Source organism: Oncorhynchus tshawytscha, linkage group LG16 (genome assembly GCF_018296145.1).
Source record: "Oncorhynchus tshawytscha isolate Ot180627B linkage group LG16, Otsh_v2.0, whole genome shotgun sequence".
NCBI classification, from domain to species: domain Eukaryota; kingdom Metazoa; phylum Chordata; class Actinopteri; order Salmoniformes; family Salmonidae; genus Oncorhynchus; species Oncorhynchus tshawytscha.
The window spans coordinates 13,561,111-13,584,483 of NC_056444.1; the positions used below are offsets into that span (position 1 = coordinate 13,561,111).

A 23,373-nucleotide genomic window follows, 5' to 3' on the forward strand; every position below is an offset into this window, starting at 1 on the left:
TAGAATAGATCTACCTCTTCTTAGACTTGCTTTCAATGCGAATAACAGATCTATATCTTACAGTATGTAGGATTACGGGCAACATCCGCACTGAGATAAAGGCTAGAGCTGCCACTTTCAAGGAGCGGGACTCTAACCCGGAAGCTTCTAAGAAATCCCGCTATGCCCTCTGACGACCCATCAAACAGGCAAAGCTTCAATACAGGACTAAGATCGAATCGTACTACACCGGCTCTGACGCTCGTCAGATGTGGCAGGGCTTGCAAACCATTACAGACTACAAAAGGAAGCAGAGCCAATAGCTGCCCAATGGCACAAGCCTACCAGATGAGCTAAACTACTTCTATGCTCGCTTTGAGGCAAATAACACTGAAATATGCATGAGAGTACCAGCTGTTCCAGAAAACTGTGTGATCACGGTCTCCGCAGCCGATGTGAGTAAGACCTTTAACCTGTTAGTGATCCCTTTGCGCGCCAATCCCTTTAGCAGGATCGATTTGACAACTTCCAGTGAAATTGCAGAGCGCCAAATTCAAACTACAAGATTCACAAAAATATAAGTGTAATACATCAAAATAAAGTTTAACTTCTTGTTAATCCAGCCGCAGTGTCAGATTCCAAAAAGGCTTTACGTCGAAAGCAGACCATGCGATTATCTCAGGACAGCGCCCCGCATACAAACACATGAAAATCGTTTTCAACCAGGCAGGTGGCGACACAAAAGTCAGAAATAGTGATATAGGGGCCTCCCAGGTGGCGCAGTGGTAAAGGGTGCTGCACTGCAGCTCCAGCTGTGCCATCAGAGACTCTGGGTTTGCGCCCGGGCTCTGTCGTAACCGGCAGCGACCAGGAGGTTCGTGGGGCGACACACAATTGGCCTAGCGTCGTCCGGGTTAGGGAGGGTTTGGCCGGTAGGGATATCCTTGTCTCATCACGCACCAGCGACTCGCGCTAACCAAGGTTACCAGGTGCACTGTGTTTCCTCCAACACATTGGTGCGGCTGGCTTCCGGGTTGGATACGCGCTGTGTTAAGAAGCAGTGGTTTGGTTGTGTATCGGAGGACGCATGACTTTCAACCTTCATCTCTCCCGAGCCCGTACGGGAGTTGTAGCAATGAGACAAGATAGTAGCTACTAAAACAATTGGATACCACGAATTTGGGGAGAAAAAGGGGTAAAATAAAAAAATGTAATAAAAAAATAAAATAAAAAATAGTGATATAATTCATGTCTTACCTTTCAAGATCTTCTTCTGATGCCACTCCAAAATGTCCCAGAAATATCACAAATGGTTGTTTTTTAAAATAAATTCCTTCTTTATATCCCCAAAATGTCAATTTATTTGGGCGTTTGAATCAGAAATACACCGGAAATACACATCACCCAACATGACTACAAAGTATCTAATAAGTTACCTGTAAACTTGGTCCAAACATTTCAAACAACTTTCCTAATCCAACCTCTGGTATCCTAAAACGTAAAAAATCAATAAAATGTAAGACGGGATAAAAACTATGTGAAGCGCGTTCCAGTTCACGCACACCAAACAATAGTCCAACAGGAGTCCACTTGGAGTGACACTTACAATGAACAGCCCTACTTTTTCCTTTCTCAAAAGAAAAACATCAACCAATTTCTAAAGACTGTTGACATCTAGTGGAATTGATAATCAACAGTAGCAGCAGCATATGTGATAAGTAATGTTCCCTATAATTATTTTCGATGCTGAGCAAATTTCAGGTCTGCTGAACTTGAATGTTGTGAAAATTCTGTGCAACTTCCGTCACGCATTTACTGTGAACACTGAGTCTGTACACGCTTTAATTGACTGTTTTAACAGTGGCCAAGTAAGCTACTGTAGCTATCTGATCATAATATAGGCCTACCAGAGTGACCTACCATCGAAAACAATGGAGAAAATGCATCCCATAACATTTTAACATTTAAATAGTGGTTCTATCATTCAGCCTACAGTAGCAGCCAAAGTGTGGTGTTCAATGTAGGCCTACATTCCATGAGACTTTTGAAAAGAACATACAGGCCTTTGCATTAATCTGTTTATCCACTTGTCCCTCTGACAAGGAGGTGACTGAACATTTTGTTGCCTTGTTTGATGCAAGAAAACACTTTACAAAATAAAATGCATTATTATTCCCATACAGTTTGATTGGGTTCAAATCCGGGCTCTGGCTGGGCCACGCAAGGCCATTCAGAGACATATCCCGAAGCCACTCCTGCGTTGTATTAGCCATGTGCTTAGGGTAGTTGTCCTTTTGGAAGCTGAACCTTCGCTACAGTCTGAGGTCCTGAGCAGATTTTCATCAAGGATCTCTCCGTATTGTGCTCTGTTCAACTTTCCCTTGATCCTGACTAGTCTCCCAGTCCCTGAAGCTGAAAAACATCCCCACAGCATGATTCTGCCACCACCATGCTTCCCCGTTGGGATGATGCCAGTGTCATGACTGTCCACAAGAATCCAAATAGGTCAGATCAGGTTCGCAATGAATAACTTCAATCGGACCCCTCTCCACCTAGAGGGGAAAGGAAAGAACAGGTTTGGGTTAACAACTCCCACCTTGGTGTAAATCAAGGGAGAAGATTCAGGCCTGTGCTCTCGAGTCACCAAAGGAATGTTCTTAGTTTTGCTGAAACTCTAGCACGTTCAAAAGCGCATACTGGAACAATATTTCTAACGTGGAACGTGGGGAATGGTCAGAGGCGATCTATAGAACACTAATGGAATTTTGTGTGTTATTTTGTGATGTCATTAAAAATGTTAAAGGAAATACTTTAACTTGGAAAGTATATCCACTACATAGTATATGAAGTTTCCATACTGTGCGTTGTGCATGTATTATTTTGTTTTTGCTAAGAGAGGGATGTGATTTGAGAAACTATAAGAGATAATTGTTTTACCTAACTTTGCACAATGAGCAGACACCACTCCAAAGTAAGGTCAGAGAGCATGTCAGTCTGCTGGATCCGCCCCTTTCGAGCATAATGTATTAATGATGGGCTAAGAAAAAACACGAGACCAGAAAAATGTGAAGCTGCAGCTGCACCATAAAGTGGTTTGAACTTTGAATCTCAACACAAGGTGGAGACGATAAACTCACCTCTGTGACAATCACTGGTAAGGCTGATTAGCTGCCCTATGTAAAGTATCTTTGAAAGTGAATTTAAGTAGGACCATCATGTTACTCTACTCCTACCACCGATACAGCTGGCTAGCCTATCTTCAAAGAAGCCTCTTCAAGAGTGAATGGAAGGAAAGTGAACTCTGTAGTTCTGTTCAGGACTACACAACAAGTCACTGGATACCGGACAACTACAAAGAAGGACAACAGTAGAAGACTTGTTGGAACCATTTTGGACAATCAGAGCCTTATAAGCATGCTTTTAAAAGGCCCAACCCCCTTTTCCAAGGCTGCCCTTTTCACAGAGAGATCCCCGGCGAACCCAGGCATTTCACCTAAATACATTCATGATTTCTATATGGTTACTGTAGGTGAGAGTAGTTTCTGAATGTACCAATGTTAAGTGGCTCTGTCCCTCTCTCTCTCCCTCTCCATCTCTTCTTTAACAAGCAACCATGTTCTTGTCGCTAGGGATCTGTTTTCAGCATATTAAATCTCCAGTCAATAACCAGTGTAAAGTGTGTATGTTTATCCTGTGTTCCCATTTAACTAATAAGTTGACTGTTTATAGATGTGATAGGTAAAGACCTTTTAGAGTTTCATTCGGGAGATGGTAACTCTTTAAAGAACCGCTCTCGTGGTGCCCCAGATCCTAATGAGTTAATTGTTACATGATTCATTTAATTGGGTAACAATTAAACATAGTTAGTTAATTAGATAAATAACAGTCTTCAGACTAATGTTAAAGTTAGGCTTGGGCTTGCCTGTTTTGCATGTTAGTTTGGCATTAATGCATGTCACATATCAGTTTGCAAACAATGTAAATATATATATATATATTTACATATATATCATTCAGTTAATAAAGCTGCATACACACATGGTCTCTTTTTTGTTTTCTTGAGTAAGGCAGCTCCAAAATGCAGGTGTTTCAGCTTAGCTCAGTGCTTTCTGTGGTAGTGGGGCGAGCCAGCAGAAAATATGGAGCGTAGTGCCGTGATTGGCTCAATGTTCTGTCACTCATGGGGACAGTACGTCATCGCCAAGTTTAAGTGCTTAGTAAAGGTAGACATCCCAAATTTCAGCCCTTTGGGTCCTGCCATAGAGTTATATTACAAGTGCCCTTCTAAGAAGGCTCAAGGTCATTGGCCACAGATAAAATGACGTCAAATCACGTTATATCTACAGTAGCTTTGATTGGACTGATCATGTCAAAATCTTACTTTCAAAGTCTTAGCTAGCAGTCATCATCATTGGACATAAAGATTACACAACAAATTGCAAATCGCAAATTCAACAATTAGTTATTTGGAAGGAATCAGTGGATAATTGCAAGTGTTGCAAATAAACCACTAACGTTAGCCTGATATTCAATGGAGTGACTGTGTTTTCTTTTTTTTGAGTTCCCACCATAAATCCAAAGAATATGAGACTACGAGATTACAAAGTTTGATGACAAAATTTGCCCACAAATGACCAATGCGTCACCTTCTGTCACGGTCGTCCTCCTCTTCATCTGAAGAGGAGAGGCGAGAAGGATCGGAGGACCAAAATGCGGCGTGATATGTGTTCATGTTGAATGTTTAATAAAAGAACTGAACACTGAAACACTATACAAAACCAGTAAACAAAATAACAACCGTGAAGCTAATGCGAGCTGCGCTGAAACAAGCCATCAACATAGACAATCACCCACACACAAACAGTGCAACCCAGGCTACCTAAGTATGATTCTCAATCAGAGACAACTAATGACACCTGCCTCTGATTGAGAACCATACTAGGCCGAAACATAGAAATACCCAAAACCTAGAAAAACAAACATAGACTGCCCACCCAACTCACGCCCTGACCATACTAAATCAATACAAAACAAAGGAAATAAAGGTCAGAACGTGACACCTTCACAAAGTGAGTCCAACAATGTCTTGTATGCTGCTTCATAAATGATGTAATATGCCAGGGAGATATGTATACTGTAGCTAAGAAAGTAATACTAAGTGTATGGTGTGTAGTACTGTAAACTGTTAGTAGCCCATGTGCATCATCCTAATAATTTGGTCTATTTTCACCAACACGGTATTGTAAACACATTGTTCGTGGCCCGGTGTGCTTGTTTGCAACTTTTGTTGTACAGCTTTGACAGTGCTACCGATAGTAGTGGTGGCGCTTGGCTTGCACGTGCAAATTCAGCACGCACAACTTTCTATAATAGAATTGTGTAATTAAAAGTTGATTTAATGCTTCAAATAGTGTTATTTGACGTGTATCTTTTTTGACACGCAAAGACCCAAACAGCGTTCAATGTGCCTCACCCTAATGATTTGGTCTATTATAAAGTCTTCTTGATATAATTACATGTTAGGGAGCTTTAATACTCCCTTCTAAGTCATTGCCTGTAATCTAGCTTGATTCATCCTGGCCCTTTCAATAGTCCAAATTCATCCTTTAGTCTACAGATCATATTCTTTGTTGTTTAATTAGTTAAAACCTGCATTTCAAGAACAGATCCAGCCTAAATTACTAGAAATTAGCATTTTAAAGCTGATATTATTTTATTCATTTTTATCCCCCCTCGCAGGGATTTTTCAGTGCAAAAAAAGTGTCCCCTTTTTGGGCCCACACCAGTTTGGATCCCTGCTTATGGATTAATAGTAGTAGCTAACTGTGTTGTGAGATCCTAACTAGAACAATAAGAAACTATTACTGCATATAGTCAATGGGATAGTTGTCAATAGCTTTGCATCGGAAGTGCCTGGGAGATCCCAATTACTTTTTATTTAGGTTGGATTGTCTTCGGATTTTCGCCTGACATATCAATTCTGTTATACTCACAGACATTATTTTAACAGTTTTAGAGTTGTCAAAGTGTTTCTATCCAATGCTACCAATTATATGCATATCCTAGCTTCTGGACCTGTGTATCAGGCAGTTTACTTTGGGCATGTAAGACAGGTGGGAATTCTGAAAAAGGGACCCTAGCCCAGAGAGGTTTGTCTAGGCTTTGGGTTAGCAGTCTAATGCACTTTTCTACCATGCAGGAGAGCTTTTATCATAAAGTTATATCTGTTTTCATTAAGACACAATCACTTGTACAAATGAGCCATGGATTGACATGTGTTTAACTGCAGAGCCAGCTGGGGGAGGAACAGCAGAAATCCAAACAGAGAATCCAGAGGAGAGAGAAAGAGATACAGGAGGTGAGTCACTCAAGGTGAGTGTTGACCATTTATATGTATTCACTTAGCAGATAGTCCTTTCTAAATAGACTTACTCTTCCTAAACTAAACTTCAGTAAAACTGGAACCAGTGAGGAGTCCACTGCTGGGCCATGTTTCGATCACACTGAGCCCCACTTTGAGTAACAGGATGTATGGGGTTCTGATATTGAATTGGAATCCCTCCTCTCTCTGATTGTTTCAACAGTACTCAGCACAAGCAGCAGTGGAAGAAGATCTTTACTGAGCTGATCCGCTCCATTGAGAGAAGGTACTCTGGGGTGAAGGAGCAGATCAGAGCTCAGGAGAAGCCTGAAGTGAGTCGAGCTGAAAGACTCCTGAAGCAACTGGAGCAGGAGATGTCTGAGCTGAGGAGGAGAGAAGCTGAGCTGGAGCAACGCTCACATAAAGATGACAACATCACATTCCTCCAGGTGACATCACTGGATCTTTGTCCACAGCATCAGGTGTGTCTGATGAACTTTAAATGTTTTTCTTCCTCAACAATAATATTTTCCCTGTTTTCTGATCTGTTACTGTAGAGTTTCCAGTCTCTCTGTGTCTCTCCTGGATCTGAGGCCTTACCCTGCATCACTGTCAACCAGCACATCTCATTTGAGGATGTTAAGAAATCAGTCTCTGGGCTGAAAAGTCAAGTTGAAAAGATCTGCTCTGGGGAAATTGCCAAAATCTCTGTAAAAGGTTGTATGTTAATACACTATTTGGACCATGAAGCTCAAATGTGTCCATTCGGCTCTATACTCCAGCGTTTTGACTTTGAGATGCAATGTTTTATGAGGTGACAGTTCAGATTTTCACCATTTATTTGAGGATATATTCATACATACCTCTTTTAGAAATGAAAGCACTTTATGTATATAGTTTTTAATTTATTTATTTGGTTTATTTCACCTTTATTTAACCAGGTAGGCAAGTTGAGAACAAGTTCTCATTTACAATTGCGACCTGGCCAAGATAAAGCAAAGCAGTTCGACACAAACAACGACACAGAGTTACACATGAGGTAAAACAAACATACAGTATTCCAATATTCCAGTAGAAACAAGTCTATATACAATGTGAGCAAATGAGGTGAGATAAGGGAGGTAAAGGCAAAAAAAGGCCATGGTGGCAAAGTAAATACAATATAGCAAGTAAAACACTGGAATGGCAGATTTGCAGTGGAAGAATGTGCAAAGTAGAAATAAAAATAATGGGGTGCAAAGGAGCAAAATAAAATAAATACAGTAGGAAAGAGGTAGTTGTTTGGGCTAAATTATAGGTGGGCTATGTACAGGTGCAGTAATCTGTGAGCTGCTCTGACAGCTGGTGCTTAAAGCTAGTGAGGGAGATAAGTGTTTCCAGTTTCAGAGATTTTTGTAGTTCGTTCCAGTCATTGGCAGCAGAGAACTGGAAGGAGAGGCGGCCAAAGAAAGAATTGGTTCTGGGGATGACCAGAGAGATATACCTGCTGGAGCGCGTGCTACAGGTGGGTGATGCTATGGTGACCAGCGAGCTGAGATAAGGGGGGACTTTACCTAGCAGGGTCTTGTAGATGACATGGAGCCAGTGGGTTTGGCGACAAGTAAGAAGCGAGGGCCAGCCAACGATAGCGTACACGTCGCAATGGTGGGTAGTATATGGGGCTTTGGTGACAAAACGGATGGCACTGTGATAGGCTGCATCCGATTTGTTGAGTAGGGTATTGGAGGCTATTTTGTAAATGACATCGCTGAAGTCGAGGATTGGTGGGATTGTCAATTTTACAAGGGTATGTTTGGCTGCATGAGTGAAGGATGCTTTGTTGCGAAATAGGAAGCCAATTCTAGACTTAACTTTGGATTGGAGATGTTTGATGTGGGTCTGGAAGGAGAGTTTACAGTCTAACCAGACATCTAGGTATTTGTAGTCCACGTATTCTAAGTCAGAGCCATCCAGAGTAGTGATGTTGGACAGGCGGGCAGGTGCAGGTAGCGATCGGTTGAAGAGCATGCATTTAGTTTTACTTGTATTTAAGAGCAATTGGAGGCCACGGAAGGAGAGTTGTATGGCATTGAAGCTTGCCTGGAGGGTTGTTAACACAGTGTCCAAAGAAGGGCCAGAAATATGCAGAATGGTGTCGTCTGCGTAGAGGTGGATCAGAGACTCACCAGCAGCAAGAGCGACATCATTGATGTATACAGAGAAGACAGTCGGTTCAAGAATTGAACACTGTGGCACCCCCATAGAGACTGCCAGAGGTCCGGACTACAGACCCTCCGATTTGACACACTGAACTCTATCAGAGAAGTAGTTGGTGAACCAGGCGAGGCAATCATTTGAGAAACCAAGGCTGTCGAGTCTGCCGATGAGGATGTGGTGATTGACAGAGTCGAAAGCCTTGGCCAGATCAATGAATACAGCTGCACAGTAATGTTTCTTATCGATGACGATTAAGATATCATTTAGGACCTTGAGCGTGGCTGAGATGCATCCATGACCAGCTCTGAAACCAGATTGCATAGCAGAGAGGGTATGGTGAGATTCGAAATGGTCAGTAATCTGTTTATTGACTTGGCTTTCGAAGACCTTAGAAAGGCAGAGTAGGATAGATATAGGTCTATAGCAGTTTGGGTCAAGAGTGTCCCCCCCTTTGAAGAGGGGGATGACCGCAGCTGCTTTCCAATCTTTGGGAATCTCAGACGACACGAAAGAGAGGTTGAACAGGCTAGTAATAGGGGTGGCAACAATTTCGGCAGATAATTTTAGAAAAAAAGGGTCCAGATTGTCTAGATTGTCTGATTTGTAGGGGTCCAGATTTTGCAGCTCTTTCAGGACATCAGCTGACTGGATTTGGGAGAAGGAGAAATGGGGAAGGCTTGGGCGAGTTTCTGGGGGGGGTGCAGTGCTGTTGACCGGGGTAGAGGTAGCCAGGTGGAAAGCATGGCCAGCCGTAGAAAAACGCTTATTGAAATTCTCAATTATAGTGGATTTATCAGTGGTGACGGTGTTTCCTATCGTCAGTGCAGTGGGCAGCTGGGAGGAGGTGTTCTTATTCTCCATGGACTTTACAGTGTCCCAGAACTTTTTTGAGTTAGTGTTGCAGGAAGCAAATTTCTGCTTGAAAAAGCTAGCCTTGGCTTTTCTAACTGCCTGTGTATAATGGTTTCTAGCTTCCCTGAATATAGTAGTCGCCCATTTGAAAAAGTTTTTTTCCATAAGGACAAATTCACACATCAAGCTTGTGACTCGACAAACTTGTTGGATGTATTTGCAGTTTGTTTTGTTTGTGTTTCAGATTATGTTACGCCCAATATAAATTAATGGTAAATAATGTATTGTGTCAATTTGGAGTCACTTATTGTAAATAAGAACAGAATAGGTTACTGTTTTCACTTCTACATTAATGTGGATGCTACCATGATTATGGATAATCATGAATGAATAGTGAATAATGATGAGTGAGAAGGTTACAGAGGATTAAAGATCATGCCCCCACAAAAAAAAAAACAAGCGTCTCCAAAATAGAACGAGACATTATTGTCCATTGAGTTCCTATTGGGCATAACATAATCTGAAATACAACCAAAACACACTGCAAATGCATCCAAAACATTTGTAGAATCACAAGCTTGATGTAGTCTTTACGAGCTAAAAATATACAACCAAATACAACATTTTTAACTATTTGAATACACTATAAGTGAATTTGTCCAAAACTTGTAAAAATATATATGTATTCAATTTGGGGGACTAGATACATGAAGTGCTTTCATTTCTAAACAGTAAAACAGATATGTATGAAAATACCCTTAAATGAAAGGTGGCATTATATACTGTCACTTGATACGAAACAGTTGATCTCAAATCCAAAATGCTGGAGTATAGAGACAAATGTATACATTTTAGCTTCACTTGACTTTCTATCTGGTCATTGACATAACTTATTACTAAAACAAATGATCTGAACCTCTTTCAACCACTGACCCCTTTGATTTTATGTTATGTTTATGTGATGAACAGTATTGAACAGTGATATTTGGTTTCCTGTGTCTCCATAGTAACAAAGTCAAAATCGTTCCACCTTCTGAGCCCCATTATCTTCTGTCGTTTGGGAGGACTCAGTCTGGACTGTCAGTTGGAGGACTGGCATCACGTAGGAATGACATCACCTGTCAGGAGACAAGGCCTGAACCCAAGACCAGAGAGGAGTTCTTAGAATGTGAGTAAAGGACACACTGTGCATCTGCATGGACACAGACAAACACACACACACACCTGGATGCACAAATACATTTCACCAGTTGATTTTTCTTCATCTTCAGATTCCTGCCAGCTCACATTGGATCCCAACTACCAGGTGTTGTGTATAGAGGATCTGTCCAGAGTCTGCTACTAGGAGTTAGAGTGGAGTGGGTGGATTGATATAGCTGTCTCATATAAAGGGATCAACAGGAGAGGACCTGTGGAGTGGTTTAGAGACAGTAATCAGGCCTGGTGTTTGAGGTGTGGTGTCTCTAGCTGCTTCTTCTATCACAATAGTGAACAGACTGGCATATCTGTCCCCTGCTCCAGCAAACTAGGAGTGTACCTGGACAACAGGGCAGGAACTCTGTCTTTCTACAGTGTCTTTGACCCAATGACACTCCTCCACAGAGTCCAGAACCCATTCACTCAGCCTTTTTATCCTGGGTTCGGAGTCTTTCATGAATCTGTGAAGATACTGACACCGACACAATGATTCACGTTCATAAGGATACAGGTGTCATGACTGTCCTGATCATGTCAGGTTACAAGAGACCACAACCCTACAGATTATCTCTCAACCCTAACAGAGGAGGAGAGATCTAGGGGTCTGAAAATGTGGGGTTTTTATGATCCCTCATGCCCCTGGTAAATCTCAGGCCACAGACAAATTCCTTTGTCCTGTTACTATGGAGAACCAGCCTCAGAACATTAAACAAGAAATAAAGGGACTTTAGAGCAATGGTTTCCGTCAGCCACAATGGTGGTCATGACGATAGATGGAATATGAAAATGTATGTCATTTTTGTTTTGTTAGTAAAGGTTAATAGATTAAGTTAATACGAAAACATTGAAACATCAACAGTTTTCCTAGTATATGTTTGATGTTTATACATTGTACGTTGTGTGGAAAATGTCCAAATCAAAGGGAATGTTTTGGTAAAGATGAAATGTGAAGTTAGTTGTCTAAAATTGGATTTGAGAAAAACCTAGACCTTGCTCTTAACTTGGTACGCCCAGAGAATTACCCTAAAGGCGGTTACGCCCACTTCTGACCCAAGGGTATAAAACCTGTGAGTAAAGAATTTATAGACAAGACTACGTGCCCAAGCTGCAGCCAAGGTCTATAAAGTCAACGAACCCAGAACGCAACACAAGTTTGAAGACAAAGAAATCTTTTTCTACCCAAGCTACGGATGAGTAGCTGTGTCTACGCGGGTGAATTCAAGCCGGACCCCTAGCATCCAATCCCAGCAAATCGTGGTATCTAAACGGTTTCATTCCTATGCTGTGAGCTCTGAGCTACAGAGCTGTCTGTCCTCAGAAGACCCCTTCCAGAGCAAGGGTGAGGGAACAGACTCCTAAGCCAAAAGGACACTGACATCGTGAGGACGACCAGAAAGTTGCGCCGGAGAAGTGCGTCATTGAGCAGCCTGAACTGTCCCCTGAACGGTCCACGCAGAGAATCCTCGGAGGTCTTCCCCACGTAATTACATCATTATATTCTGACCCATAAGAGCGGCACTTTGGGGCAATGCTAGGGTTAGAATAGCATAGCTGACAAATTCCCCCAAATGTATATTTCTCTCATGTACTTTCTTTTTTCTCTCTCTCTCTTTGAAATCCCCATTTTGGGTAACGCGCCATAGTGTGTTGGCCCGTTATACTAAGTTCTAATCAATAGCCTATAATGTGTTTTGTCTATGTGTATCTTTTATCATCATTTTAGCTTTCTATTAAATAAATATTCAACTAAGATTGGTGTGGTACAAACTCATTGGTGAGACCCGGGTCCGTGCAGATTTACGGACTATACGACGTTCAGAACGAGATTGTAGAGGTAACTGGTTAATTAGCGGCTGTTGTAAAATCGATATTCTGATATTCTTTGAGTTAATTTGGGAAATAGAAACTCAATAAAAACTAGTTTTCCCATGGTGCCCCAGGTTAATTAGTTAATAATTGATTGATTCAGTTAATCACGCAATTAGAAACTTTTAATCATTCGATGAACAACAGTCGTCTCATTAACTAATACAACTTCACGACACAGGCATGTTGGAGCAATTGCACTATCGCTCAGCATTGACCAGAAGAGCTAGGGTTTTGAATGATTCTACTAACACCGGTCACTTCTCTGGTTTAAATGTGGGTTCAAACCCCTTTTGAATGATTTTTAAGCATTGCTAAGATAAAAATACTGAAACAGAACCATACATCCATATTGTTACATTGTAACCACTCCAACAAGTGGTTAGGAAATATTACCAAGTTAAATAAATGTATACATGAACGATCCTGACAGTCTTGTCCTTGTGCATTCTGTTATTAAGGATCCCATATACTAAAAGTCTTCCACAGTCATCATGAGCCCTCTACCAGACAGGAACACAGTGTTGTGTCTTTGGCTATGCCAGATTAAGTGATATGACATGCTATTCTATAAAATACTTTCTCTGTAATTAATATTTCCTGATTGAGCTAATCATGTAAATGTAACTAGAAAGTTGGGGCACTAAGAACAAGTGTTTTATAGAGCTGTTATCTTCCAAATAAACTCTTAAAGACCTAGTAATATTTTACATCAATAGCAGTCAATATTAATCGTCACCTAATTTCAGTCTCATCTCAAAGTTGTAAATTCTTGGTTATCTTCACGAACCCTGGCTTACAAGTTGAATCAGCAATACAAAATCGGGTTTAATCATTTATTTACTAAATACCTAACTAATCACACAGAATCACATATACACAGAATGCAAATTATGTTATACAGAAAATGTCCCTGGTGGACAGAGCCGACATGACAGCTGGTTACACAAAGGAAAGGGGGTTGGGTTTGAGTGAAAGAGCGGGAAGACTGGGGAACAAAGGGAGAAGCTATGCTATCGTAAATACAGAATCTTATGCATTGTAAATTACCGCCTATTTGGAAAAGGAAAATGCAATATTATTTACTCTGAGCTGCGCTTCGGTAGGTTGGTCGCAGATGCTGGCCGTGTTGGCCAACAGAGATCTTCCTGTCCTCGGAAGAATGTTTCTGGTGGTAAATTGGATACGTTGTAGTATCGTCGTTGTGTGACAGACTGGATACGTCGTCCGTCTTTCCTAGCCCACGTTTACAGTGGCCGCTGCTAACTCAACATGGCAAACGTTGTTTACAATCAATCCTCAATGTGTTTTTCAAATATCTATTCGATAATATATCCATCGGGACAATTAGTTTTTCAGTAGGACTGATTGGAGTAATGGCTACCTCTGTATTTTACGCGAGAATCTCTCTGGGAGCATCAGGTGACCACTTGCGCAATGTAGCCGCTTACGGGTATTCTTCATCATAAATGCGTAAAACTACGTCACAATGCTGTAGACACCTTCGGGAATACGGAGAAAGAGTAATCTGGTTGATTGCCCATTCACTGCTCAATAGGGACTCATTGGAACGCAGCGCTTTCAAAACAGGAGGCACTTCTGGATTGGATTTTTCTCAGGCTTTCACCTGCAACATCAGTTCTGTTATACTCACAGACATTATGTTTTACAGTTTTGGAAAATTTAGAGTGTTTTCTATCCTAAGCTGTCAATTATATGCATATTCTAGCATCTTGTCCTGACAAAATATCCTGTTTACTATGGAAACGTTTTTTTCTTCCAAAAATGAAAATACTGCCCCCTAGTCACAACAGATTATTAACTCTGGAGATTTCCTTAGTAACTACAGATTTAGGTAAATCAGCTTTTAACTTCCTTGCACCGTAAATTTGAAATAATCTCCAAAATACATTACGATTAGAAGCTTTGGTGTCCCAAAGGGCAATTAAACAGTTAACAGAGGATTTTTATAATGAAGGATGTGTTTGTTTGAATTGAATGTGTTTTGCATCTTAATGTTTATTTAATGTGTATAGTGTGTATATTTATGTTAATTGATGTTTTTTTTTGTATTGTGCAGGGCTCATTTGCAAAAGAGACTCTAGTCTCAATATGACATTCCCTTTTGAAATTAAGGTAAATTATGTTGATTATGCCTAGAACCGGCCCTGGTTGTATGTGACCAAGTCAATAGGCTTTTCAAAACTTTGCCACAGTGTTGTGTCAACAATAATAATTAAACAAAAAAATTGCTTGTGAAGTACAGTATGGAGAATAGGGTTTTACCATGTCTCCAGTGTTTGGAAGCCTCCCTCCTTTCTCCACCCTCTATCTTCTAACTAACCTGCTTGATAGGATCGGCTGAATAACTACACATGATGTTCTCACAGTACCTTGCTCACAGCGATCCCCTTGAACACACTGTCAGTCTATGACCATGGATTACCATTGATGCAGTACCAAGTGAAATGGAAGCCCAGTTCACATGCTCCAGTGTCTCCCCCTGATATTCCACCATACTGAATCTGTTCTCCTGAATCGTCACTTCAGTGTTCCTCAATAAATGTTGTAATGACTATGTACTTGGAGGTGTGGTTTGTGTCTAGTGAATTATCTATGAGGAGTATACTCCCTCAATGACCTCTGTCCAGTCACAACCACTATTTTCTGGTCTCTATCCAACGCCACACCCTGTATAAATACAGAGTACACACACAAAACCAGGAAATGTACCGACTCAGAAGCATTCTAGAGAAACTACAGTCTGCACCAAAGTGTGTGCACCAAAATGGCAGCAGCCATGCATTCAATCAGTTGTTCAATATGTCTGAATCTACTGAAGGATCCAGTCACTATTCCCTGTGAACACAGTTACTGTATGGGCTGTATTAAAGACTGCTGGGATCAGGATGATCAGAAGGGTGTCCTGATCAGCTGTCCCCAGTGCAGACAGACCTTCATCTCGAGGCCTGTTCTGAAGAAAAGCACCATGCTAGCAGAATTGGTGGAGAATCTGAAGAAGACAGGACTCCAAGATGCTCCTCCTGCTCACTATTATGCTGGACCTGGAGATGTGGCATGTGATGTCTGCACTGAGAGAAAACTCAAAGCTGTTAAGTCCTGTCTAGTATGTCTGGTCTCTTACTGTGAGACTCACCTCCAGCCTCACTATGAATCTCCTGCCTTTAAGAAGCACAAGCTGGTCAAAGCCTCTACACAACTAGAGGAGAAGATCTACTCTCGTCATGATTAACTACTGGAGATGTACTGCCGTACTGATCAGCAGTTTATCTGTCTGCTGTGTGTGGTGTGTGAACATAAAGGTCACGATACAGTCTCAGCTGAATCAGAAAGGACTGAGAGACAGGGAGGATAATCTGTAATTGCTGTTCTTTCAGAGTATCACTGTGAAAATACCATTCATAACTGAATATGAGTGACTACTGTACAACATAGCTTGGAAGTCAGCCAACACCCAATCTTCTAGCTGTGCTAATATACACACTCATGTGATGTAACATTTACTGAGACCTTAAGAGTTGCATTGCCTCCTTCAGTTAATGCCTAGGCTTTAGGTTTGCAGGCTAATGCACTTTTCTGGCATGCAGGAGACTCTGGATCGAACCCGATCAGTCACATTCATACAGACGCACACAGGCATATGCATACCTTTTCCTCCATAATGTGTAGGCTCTGACCTATCATAAAGTTTCATCTGTTTTAACTTAGACTTGAACAAAGGAGCCATGGATTGACATGTGTTTAACTGCAGAGCCAGCTGGGGGAGGAACAGCAGAAATCCAAACAGAGAATCCAGAGGAGAGAGAAAGAGATACAGGAGGTGAGTCACTCAAGGTGAGTGTTGACCATTCATCAATGGTGGAAAAAGTACCCACTTCTCATACTTGAGTAAAAGTAAATATACCTTAATTGAAAATGACTCAAATAAAAGTGACAGTCACCCGGAAAAATATAATTTTAGTAAAAGTCTAAAAGTATTTGGTTTTAAATATACTTAAGTATCAAAAGTAAAAGTATAAATAATTTCAAATAACTTATATTAGGCAAACCAGATGGCCCCATTTTCACCATCACCTGTTGATTTTTTCTCTCTTTCTGTTTGTCTTAACAGTACTCAGCACAAGCAGCAGTGGAAGAAGATCTTTACTGAGCTGATCCGCTCCATTGAGAGAAGGTACTCTGAGGTGAAGGAGCAGATCAGAGCCCAGGAGAAGGCTGAAGTGAGTCGAGCTGAAAGACTCCTGAAGCAACTGGAGCAGGAGATGTCTGAGCTGAGGAGGAGAGAAGTTGAGCTGGAGCAGCTCTCACACACAGATGACAACATCACATTCCTACAGGTGACATCACTGGATCTTTGTCCACAGCATCAGGTGTGTCTGATGAAAGTGTAATGTGTTTCTTTCTCAACAATACTATTTTCCCTGTTTTCTGATCTGTTACTGTAGAGTTTCCAGTCTCTCTGTGTCTCTCCTGGATCTGAGGCCTTACCCTGCATCACTGTCAACCAGCACATCTCATTTGAGGATGTTAAGAAATCAGTCTCCGGGCCGAAAAGTCAAGTTGAAAAGATCTGCTCTGGGGAAATTGCCAAAATCTCTGTAAATGGTTGGTAACATACACTTTTGGACAGTGAAGCTAAAATGTGTCAATGTCTCTCTATAATCGAGCATTTTGGGTTTGAGATCAAATGTTTTATGAGGTGACAGCTCAGAAATTTTAGGGCATTTTTATACATAAATGTTTCAGAAATGAAGGCACGTTATATGTCTAGTCAACCATTTGATTAAAAAAAAATTCAGAAGTATTTTGACAAATTCGCGATGAACACAATACCCTCCCCCACTCTCCCTTCGGCAAAACTTCAGTATTTGGTCCCATATTCCGAGCACACAATGACTACATCAAGCTTGTGACTCGACAAACTTGTTGGCTGCATTAGCAGTTTGTTTTGGTTGTGTTTCAGATTATGTTACACCCAAAATAAATGAATGGGGAAAAATGTATTTGCTTCATGTTGGAGTCACTTATTGTAAATAAGAATACTTGATGTTTCTGTTTTCACTTCTACATTCATGTGGATGCTACCATGATTATGGATAATCATTAATGAATAGTGAATAATGATGAGTGAGAAGGTTACAGAGGAACAAATATCATGCACCCCAAAAAAATGCACATTAATATAGAAGTGTTCAGAAACAAGTGACTCCAAAATAGAACGATACATTAATGTCCATTCGGTTCCTATTTAGCAAAACATAATCTGAAACAACCAAAACAAACTGGAAATGCATCCAAAACGCTTGCAGTCACAAGCTTTAATCTTAGGGATAGGAAAAATATTTTTCCACTGGCACAGGTTTCAAACATTCACAAATAACGATTAAATATTCACTTACTTTTTGAAAATCTTCCTCTGATTGATTTGGCATCCAAAGGAGCCCAGCTATAACATGTCGTGTCATTTAGTTAGATAAAATCCTTCTTTATATCCCAAAAAGTCAGTTTAGTTGGCGCCATCAATTTGAGTAATCCACTCATTCAACTGGGCAGAGAACGGAATCCGAAAATCTACCTGTAAACGTTGTTTCAGCAAGTCAAAATACTTTTATACTCACTCCTCAGATACCCTAAAATGTAATAAAACTATAATATTTCTTATGGGAAAGAAGTATGTTCAATAGGAAACCTGATTTTAGCAGGTGCGCCTTGTCTTCATGGCGCATGCAAACTCGAATTTACAAGACTGGGTCCCTGTACTAAAACTGAATTTCTTATTAGTTTTTTAAGTTACAAGCCTAAAACCTTGAACATAGACTGCTGCCACCCAGTGGAAGAATAGGAATTGCATCCAGGGAGCTAATTTTCTAAATTATGTTTTACTTGCCTTTCTAAGAGGATGGTGTATCTAAAAAAAAAAAAATTCAGATGGTTTTCCTTTGGATTTTCTCCTACCATATATATTGTGTTATATTATTTTCTATTATTTTAACATTTCTACATACGTCAAAGTGTTTTCTTTCCAATGCTACCAATTATATGCATATCCTGGCTTCAGGGTCTGAGCCACAGGCAGTTTACTTTGGACATGTCATTCAGGCGGAAATGGAGAAAAAAGGGGCCTAGCCCTAAGAAGTTTGTACTCATTGCGTAGTAAAAATATGGGACCAAATACAAAACTTTTGAATACTTGAATACACTACAAGTGAATTTGTCCCAAAAATATATGTATTCAATTGGGGGGACTAGATACATAAAGTGCTTTCATTTCTAAATGGTAAAACAGATATTTATGAAAATGCCCTAAAATGAAAGGTGACATTATATACTGTGCCAGTAAACCAAACATTTGATCTCAAATCCAAACTGCTGGTGTAATGAACATGATGGGAGACAGAGAGCTGGTTTCAAGCGCAGGGCACAGCAGGTGTTTATTGTAAAGGACCACATGAGGAGGCAGGTAGCTGGGTCCAATAGCAGACAGAAGGTCATACACAGGAAGTCCAAAAAAGGCAACAGTACAGGCAGGGAAAAGGCTAGTAACGTCATTCGGGAGATCAGGCAATAGGTTGATAAGAAGAAATACGATAGGCTAAAGTACAGGCAGGGAATAGGTAAAAGGCATTATTAGTGAGGCAGGCAAAAACTATCATACACGGGAGGATAAAATGTATGTGAAACTGAGCGCTTCAAATAGACGTGTGTCACAAAACAAACAATACCTCACAATGATAGGGTGCAAAGAACTGAACCAAATAGGTGTGATAATGACATACAGGTGTGTGAACAGGTGATCAGAATTCAGGTGATTGGGATCTGGAGAGTGAGCTGTGTTCAGGGGACCTATGTGTTTGAGAGTGTGAGCTGGAAAGTGGGCTGGAAAGTGAGCTGCGTTCAGGGGATCTACGTGTTTGAGAGTGTGAGTTGGAAGCAGACGTTACAGCTGGAGTATAGAGACAAATTTATACATAGCTTTACTGTCCAAATAAATACAGTCGGAGTCCATCTGGTGATTGATATAACTAATTACTTAAACAAATAACCTAAACCTCTTTCAATCACTGACCCCTTTGACTTTCTGCTATGTTTATGTCATGATCAGTATTGTGATATTTGATTTCATGTGTCTCCACAAAAGTCCACATTGTTACACCTTCTGAGCCCCATTATCCTCCGTCATTTGGGAGGACTCAGTCTGGACTGTCAGTTGGAGGACTAGCATCACGTAGGAATGACGTCACCTGTCAGGAGACAAGGCCTGAACCCAAGACCAGAGAGGAGTTCTTAGAATGTGAGTAAAGGACACACTGTGCATCTGCATGTACACACACACACACACACACACACACCTGGATGCACACATATTTCACCAGTTGTTTATTATTTTTCTTTAGATTCCTGTCAGCTCACATTGGACCCCACCACAGCACATACAAATCTGTGTCTGTCTGAGGGTAACAGAAAGGTGACATGTATTAACAAGGTCCAGTCCTATCATGACCATCCAGACAGATTTACCACCCACTACCAGGTGTTGTGTAGAGAGGGTCTGTCTGGATCCTGCTACTGGGAGGTAGAGTGGAGTGGGTCTCATATAAAGGGACAAGCAGGAGAGGTTTTGATGAGTGGTTTATCATCAGTAATCAGGCCAAGTGTTTGATGTGTAGTGTCTTTGGCTGCTCCTTCTATCACAATAGTAAACAGACTGACATATCTGCCCCCTGCTCCAGCAGAGTAGGAGTGTACCTGGACCACAGGACAGGAACTCTGTCTTTCTAGAGTGTCTGACACAATGACCCTCCTCCACAGAGTCCAGACCACATTCACTCAGCCCCTCTATCCTGGGTTTTTTGTCTGTAGTGGATCTGTCAAGATACTGACACCAATACAATAATGAACTTTGTTTAGAATACCACATTTTTTTTATTTTAGCTTTATTTAACTAGACAAGTCAGTTAAGAACAAATTCTTATTTACAATGACAGCCTAGGAACAGTGGGTTAACTGCCTTGTTCGGGGGCAGAATGACAGATTTTTACCTTGTCAGTTTGGGGATTCGATCTCGCAATCTTTTGGTCACTGGCCCAACGCTCTAACCACTAGGCTACCTGCCGCCATATATATAACATCTTCAAGTAAGATTTTAAAATACCTGCAGCACATAGTTAGAGAATATTACCAAGTTTAGATAAAGGTGTACCTGAATGTTCCTTACTGTCTAGTCCTTTCTTTAAACATTATTTCATATAAAACACCCTAGTTCTCATAAATGTGGACCATAGACTCTGAAACTAGTCACGCAAGACATAGTGGTAAATTTACATTTTGATTCTGGTTTTGTTACTAAACATACATTACAATATATTACTGTTGTATATTTAACTAATATAGATTTTCTTTCTCACAATTCTGTATTTAAACAAGCAACAATGAATCTGAGCTGTAGAATTAAGGCTTCTAGACACATAGCGGCTAGTAACCTTATGGTTTGGGTTACAGTCTCCTTGCATAGGGCCAATATCTCAAGCCCAGATTGTCAAAAAGTTATACAAATATGCATACAAGCAGAACACCAATAGAGTAATTTTAGGGCTAAACCCTGAACTGAGTGGCTCATAGGTGGCGCTATAATAAGCACTTAAATTCAAAAGCTCAGCCCAGCCACATCATTTGACACATAGCAACTCAAGTCTATACTGTGTTTGTAAAAAGCTAAGAATTTTGTCAAAAGATGAGAAAAAATGTCAATTTTGTAAAAACGAAAGTAAATGTTCCCACCCCACCCCAAACCTAACTAAACCCAAACTACTCACCTTCTTGTTATCCATCCAATTGATACTGACTGTGGGGCTTAATGGCACTGCAAGTTAGGTTTATTCTGAAACATGTTGATATTTTCAAAAACATGGAAACAGGATGCAATTGTGGGGTGGCAGGTAGCCTGGCGGGTAGGAGCGTTGGGCCAGTAACCGAAAGGTTTCTAGATTGAATCCCAGAGTTGACAAGGTAAAAAATCTGTCATTTTGCCCCTGAGCAAGGGAGTAAACCAACTGTTCCCCATTGCAGAAGTTGTGGACAACGATTAAGGCTGCCCTCCGCACCTCTCTGATTCAGAGGGGTTGGGTTAAATGTGGAAGACACATTTCAGTTGAATGCATTCAGTTGTACAACTGACTAGGTATCCTCCTGTCTGTTGTGAACCTAAACTGTTAGCATATTTTGGGCCGAGACCTCATGGGGCAATAATAAGTTATTAGAAATGTAATATATATAGAAGTCCCAGTGATTTTGTCATTCAAATTCTAATTATGTCGTGGCTAAGAGCCTTTGTTGTTGCTTGCAGCTACATTTCAGTTCAGATTTGTGTTGAATGTTTAGTCCACCAGATGGCAAACTATGCCTAGTTTACAACAATATAGTAAGGCAGGCAGATCACTCCAGTTACAATGTTTTTGAAGTGCAGATCTAGGATTTAAACCTAATCCCAATCTCATCCCTCATCATTTTAAAGGTAATGATATACATTTACATTGGATTATCAGTTAGGGACATGCATACAACATGCAGAGTGGAGTGCTGCTATAAATTCTGAGCAGTAAGATACAGTAGATAGCTGTAGCTTAATTTAAAAAAGATAAGTGGTTGAAACTGTGATTAGAATTTATAAGTGATTATTTGAAGAAAAAATATATAATGGTAGCTAGTTTTTTTATGAACTTGAAGGTACAACTATTGACACTTGTTGACACTTGTGAAGATAATAGTGTAATGAGGTTTGTGTGTAGCTTGTGTAGAGGAGTCAGGCGCAGGACAGCAGATATGAGTAAATAAACGTAATTTACTCAAAATAGACAAATACACTACAATAAAGCGAGCCCACATAACAGACGTATTACATACAAACAATTACTCCCAAACAAACATGGGGGAACAGAGGTTTAAATAATGAACGAGTAATTGGGGAATTGAAGCCAGGTGTGTAAGACAAAGACAAAACAAATGGAAAATGAAAAGTGGATCGGCGATGGCTAGAAGGCCAGTGACGTCGACCTCTGAACGCCGCCCAAACAAGGAGAGGGACCGATTTCGGCGGAAGTCGTGACAAATAGTGTGTTTTCAAAATGATGTTTAGAAGAGACAATTGTCCACTCATCAATGTTATGAAATGGCTCTCCAATGTACAAATGGCTACTGATTTGCACCCACTGACCCTTTATGGGTTCAAACTTTATGACATCCTTCTGTACTTACTAACTGCATGGCTTGGTCTCTTGGTCTCCTATATGAATAAGTCACATTAATTTAATTAATAAAACCAGATTTTCAGAAATGCACTATGGTGAAAAACAGACTAAAATGAAAATTCATAATAATTTGAATTAAGAGGTGCATTCCATGTTGGCACGAAATGATTGTATCTGAAGTGATATAATGAAATCATGAGTGAAAAGGAAATGTTGAAGGGTCTATAATCCATAATCATATAATTTTAGGGGCAACTTGATTGATCAACGTTTCATAATAACTGATCAGAGATTCACATACAAGTGTCAGTATGACAAATCTAACATATCCAAACCTGCTTAGAGTATCTTCTTTCACTGAATACTTCTACATCACATTCCCTTACCTGACTACAGGAAACACAGGGAACAATGCAGGTAACATAGTGGGTAATAGCATTGAGCCAGAAATCAAAAGGTTGCTTGTTTGAATCCCCAAACCGACAAGTTGAAAAAACTATTAATGTGCTCTTGAGCAAGGCACTTATCTCCAGTTGCTCTGGATAAGATTGACTGAAATGTAAATATATTGTAAAGCATGACAAGTTAACAAAACAATGACTACAAACCATATGGTATGTAGTAGCAGCAGCCATGCTTGCCTCAATTCCATAGGAC

General features: G+C 40.5%; 1 pseudogene; it reads left to right on the forward strand.

Annotated features, from left to right (window-relative positions):
* Nucleotides 1-15,239: 15,239 nt before the first annotated feature.
* On the forward strand, nt 15,240-21,558 carry LOC112232670 (annotated as a pseudogene).
* Nucleotides 21,559-23,373: the final 1,815 nt, after the last annotated feature.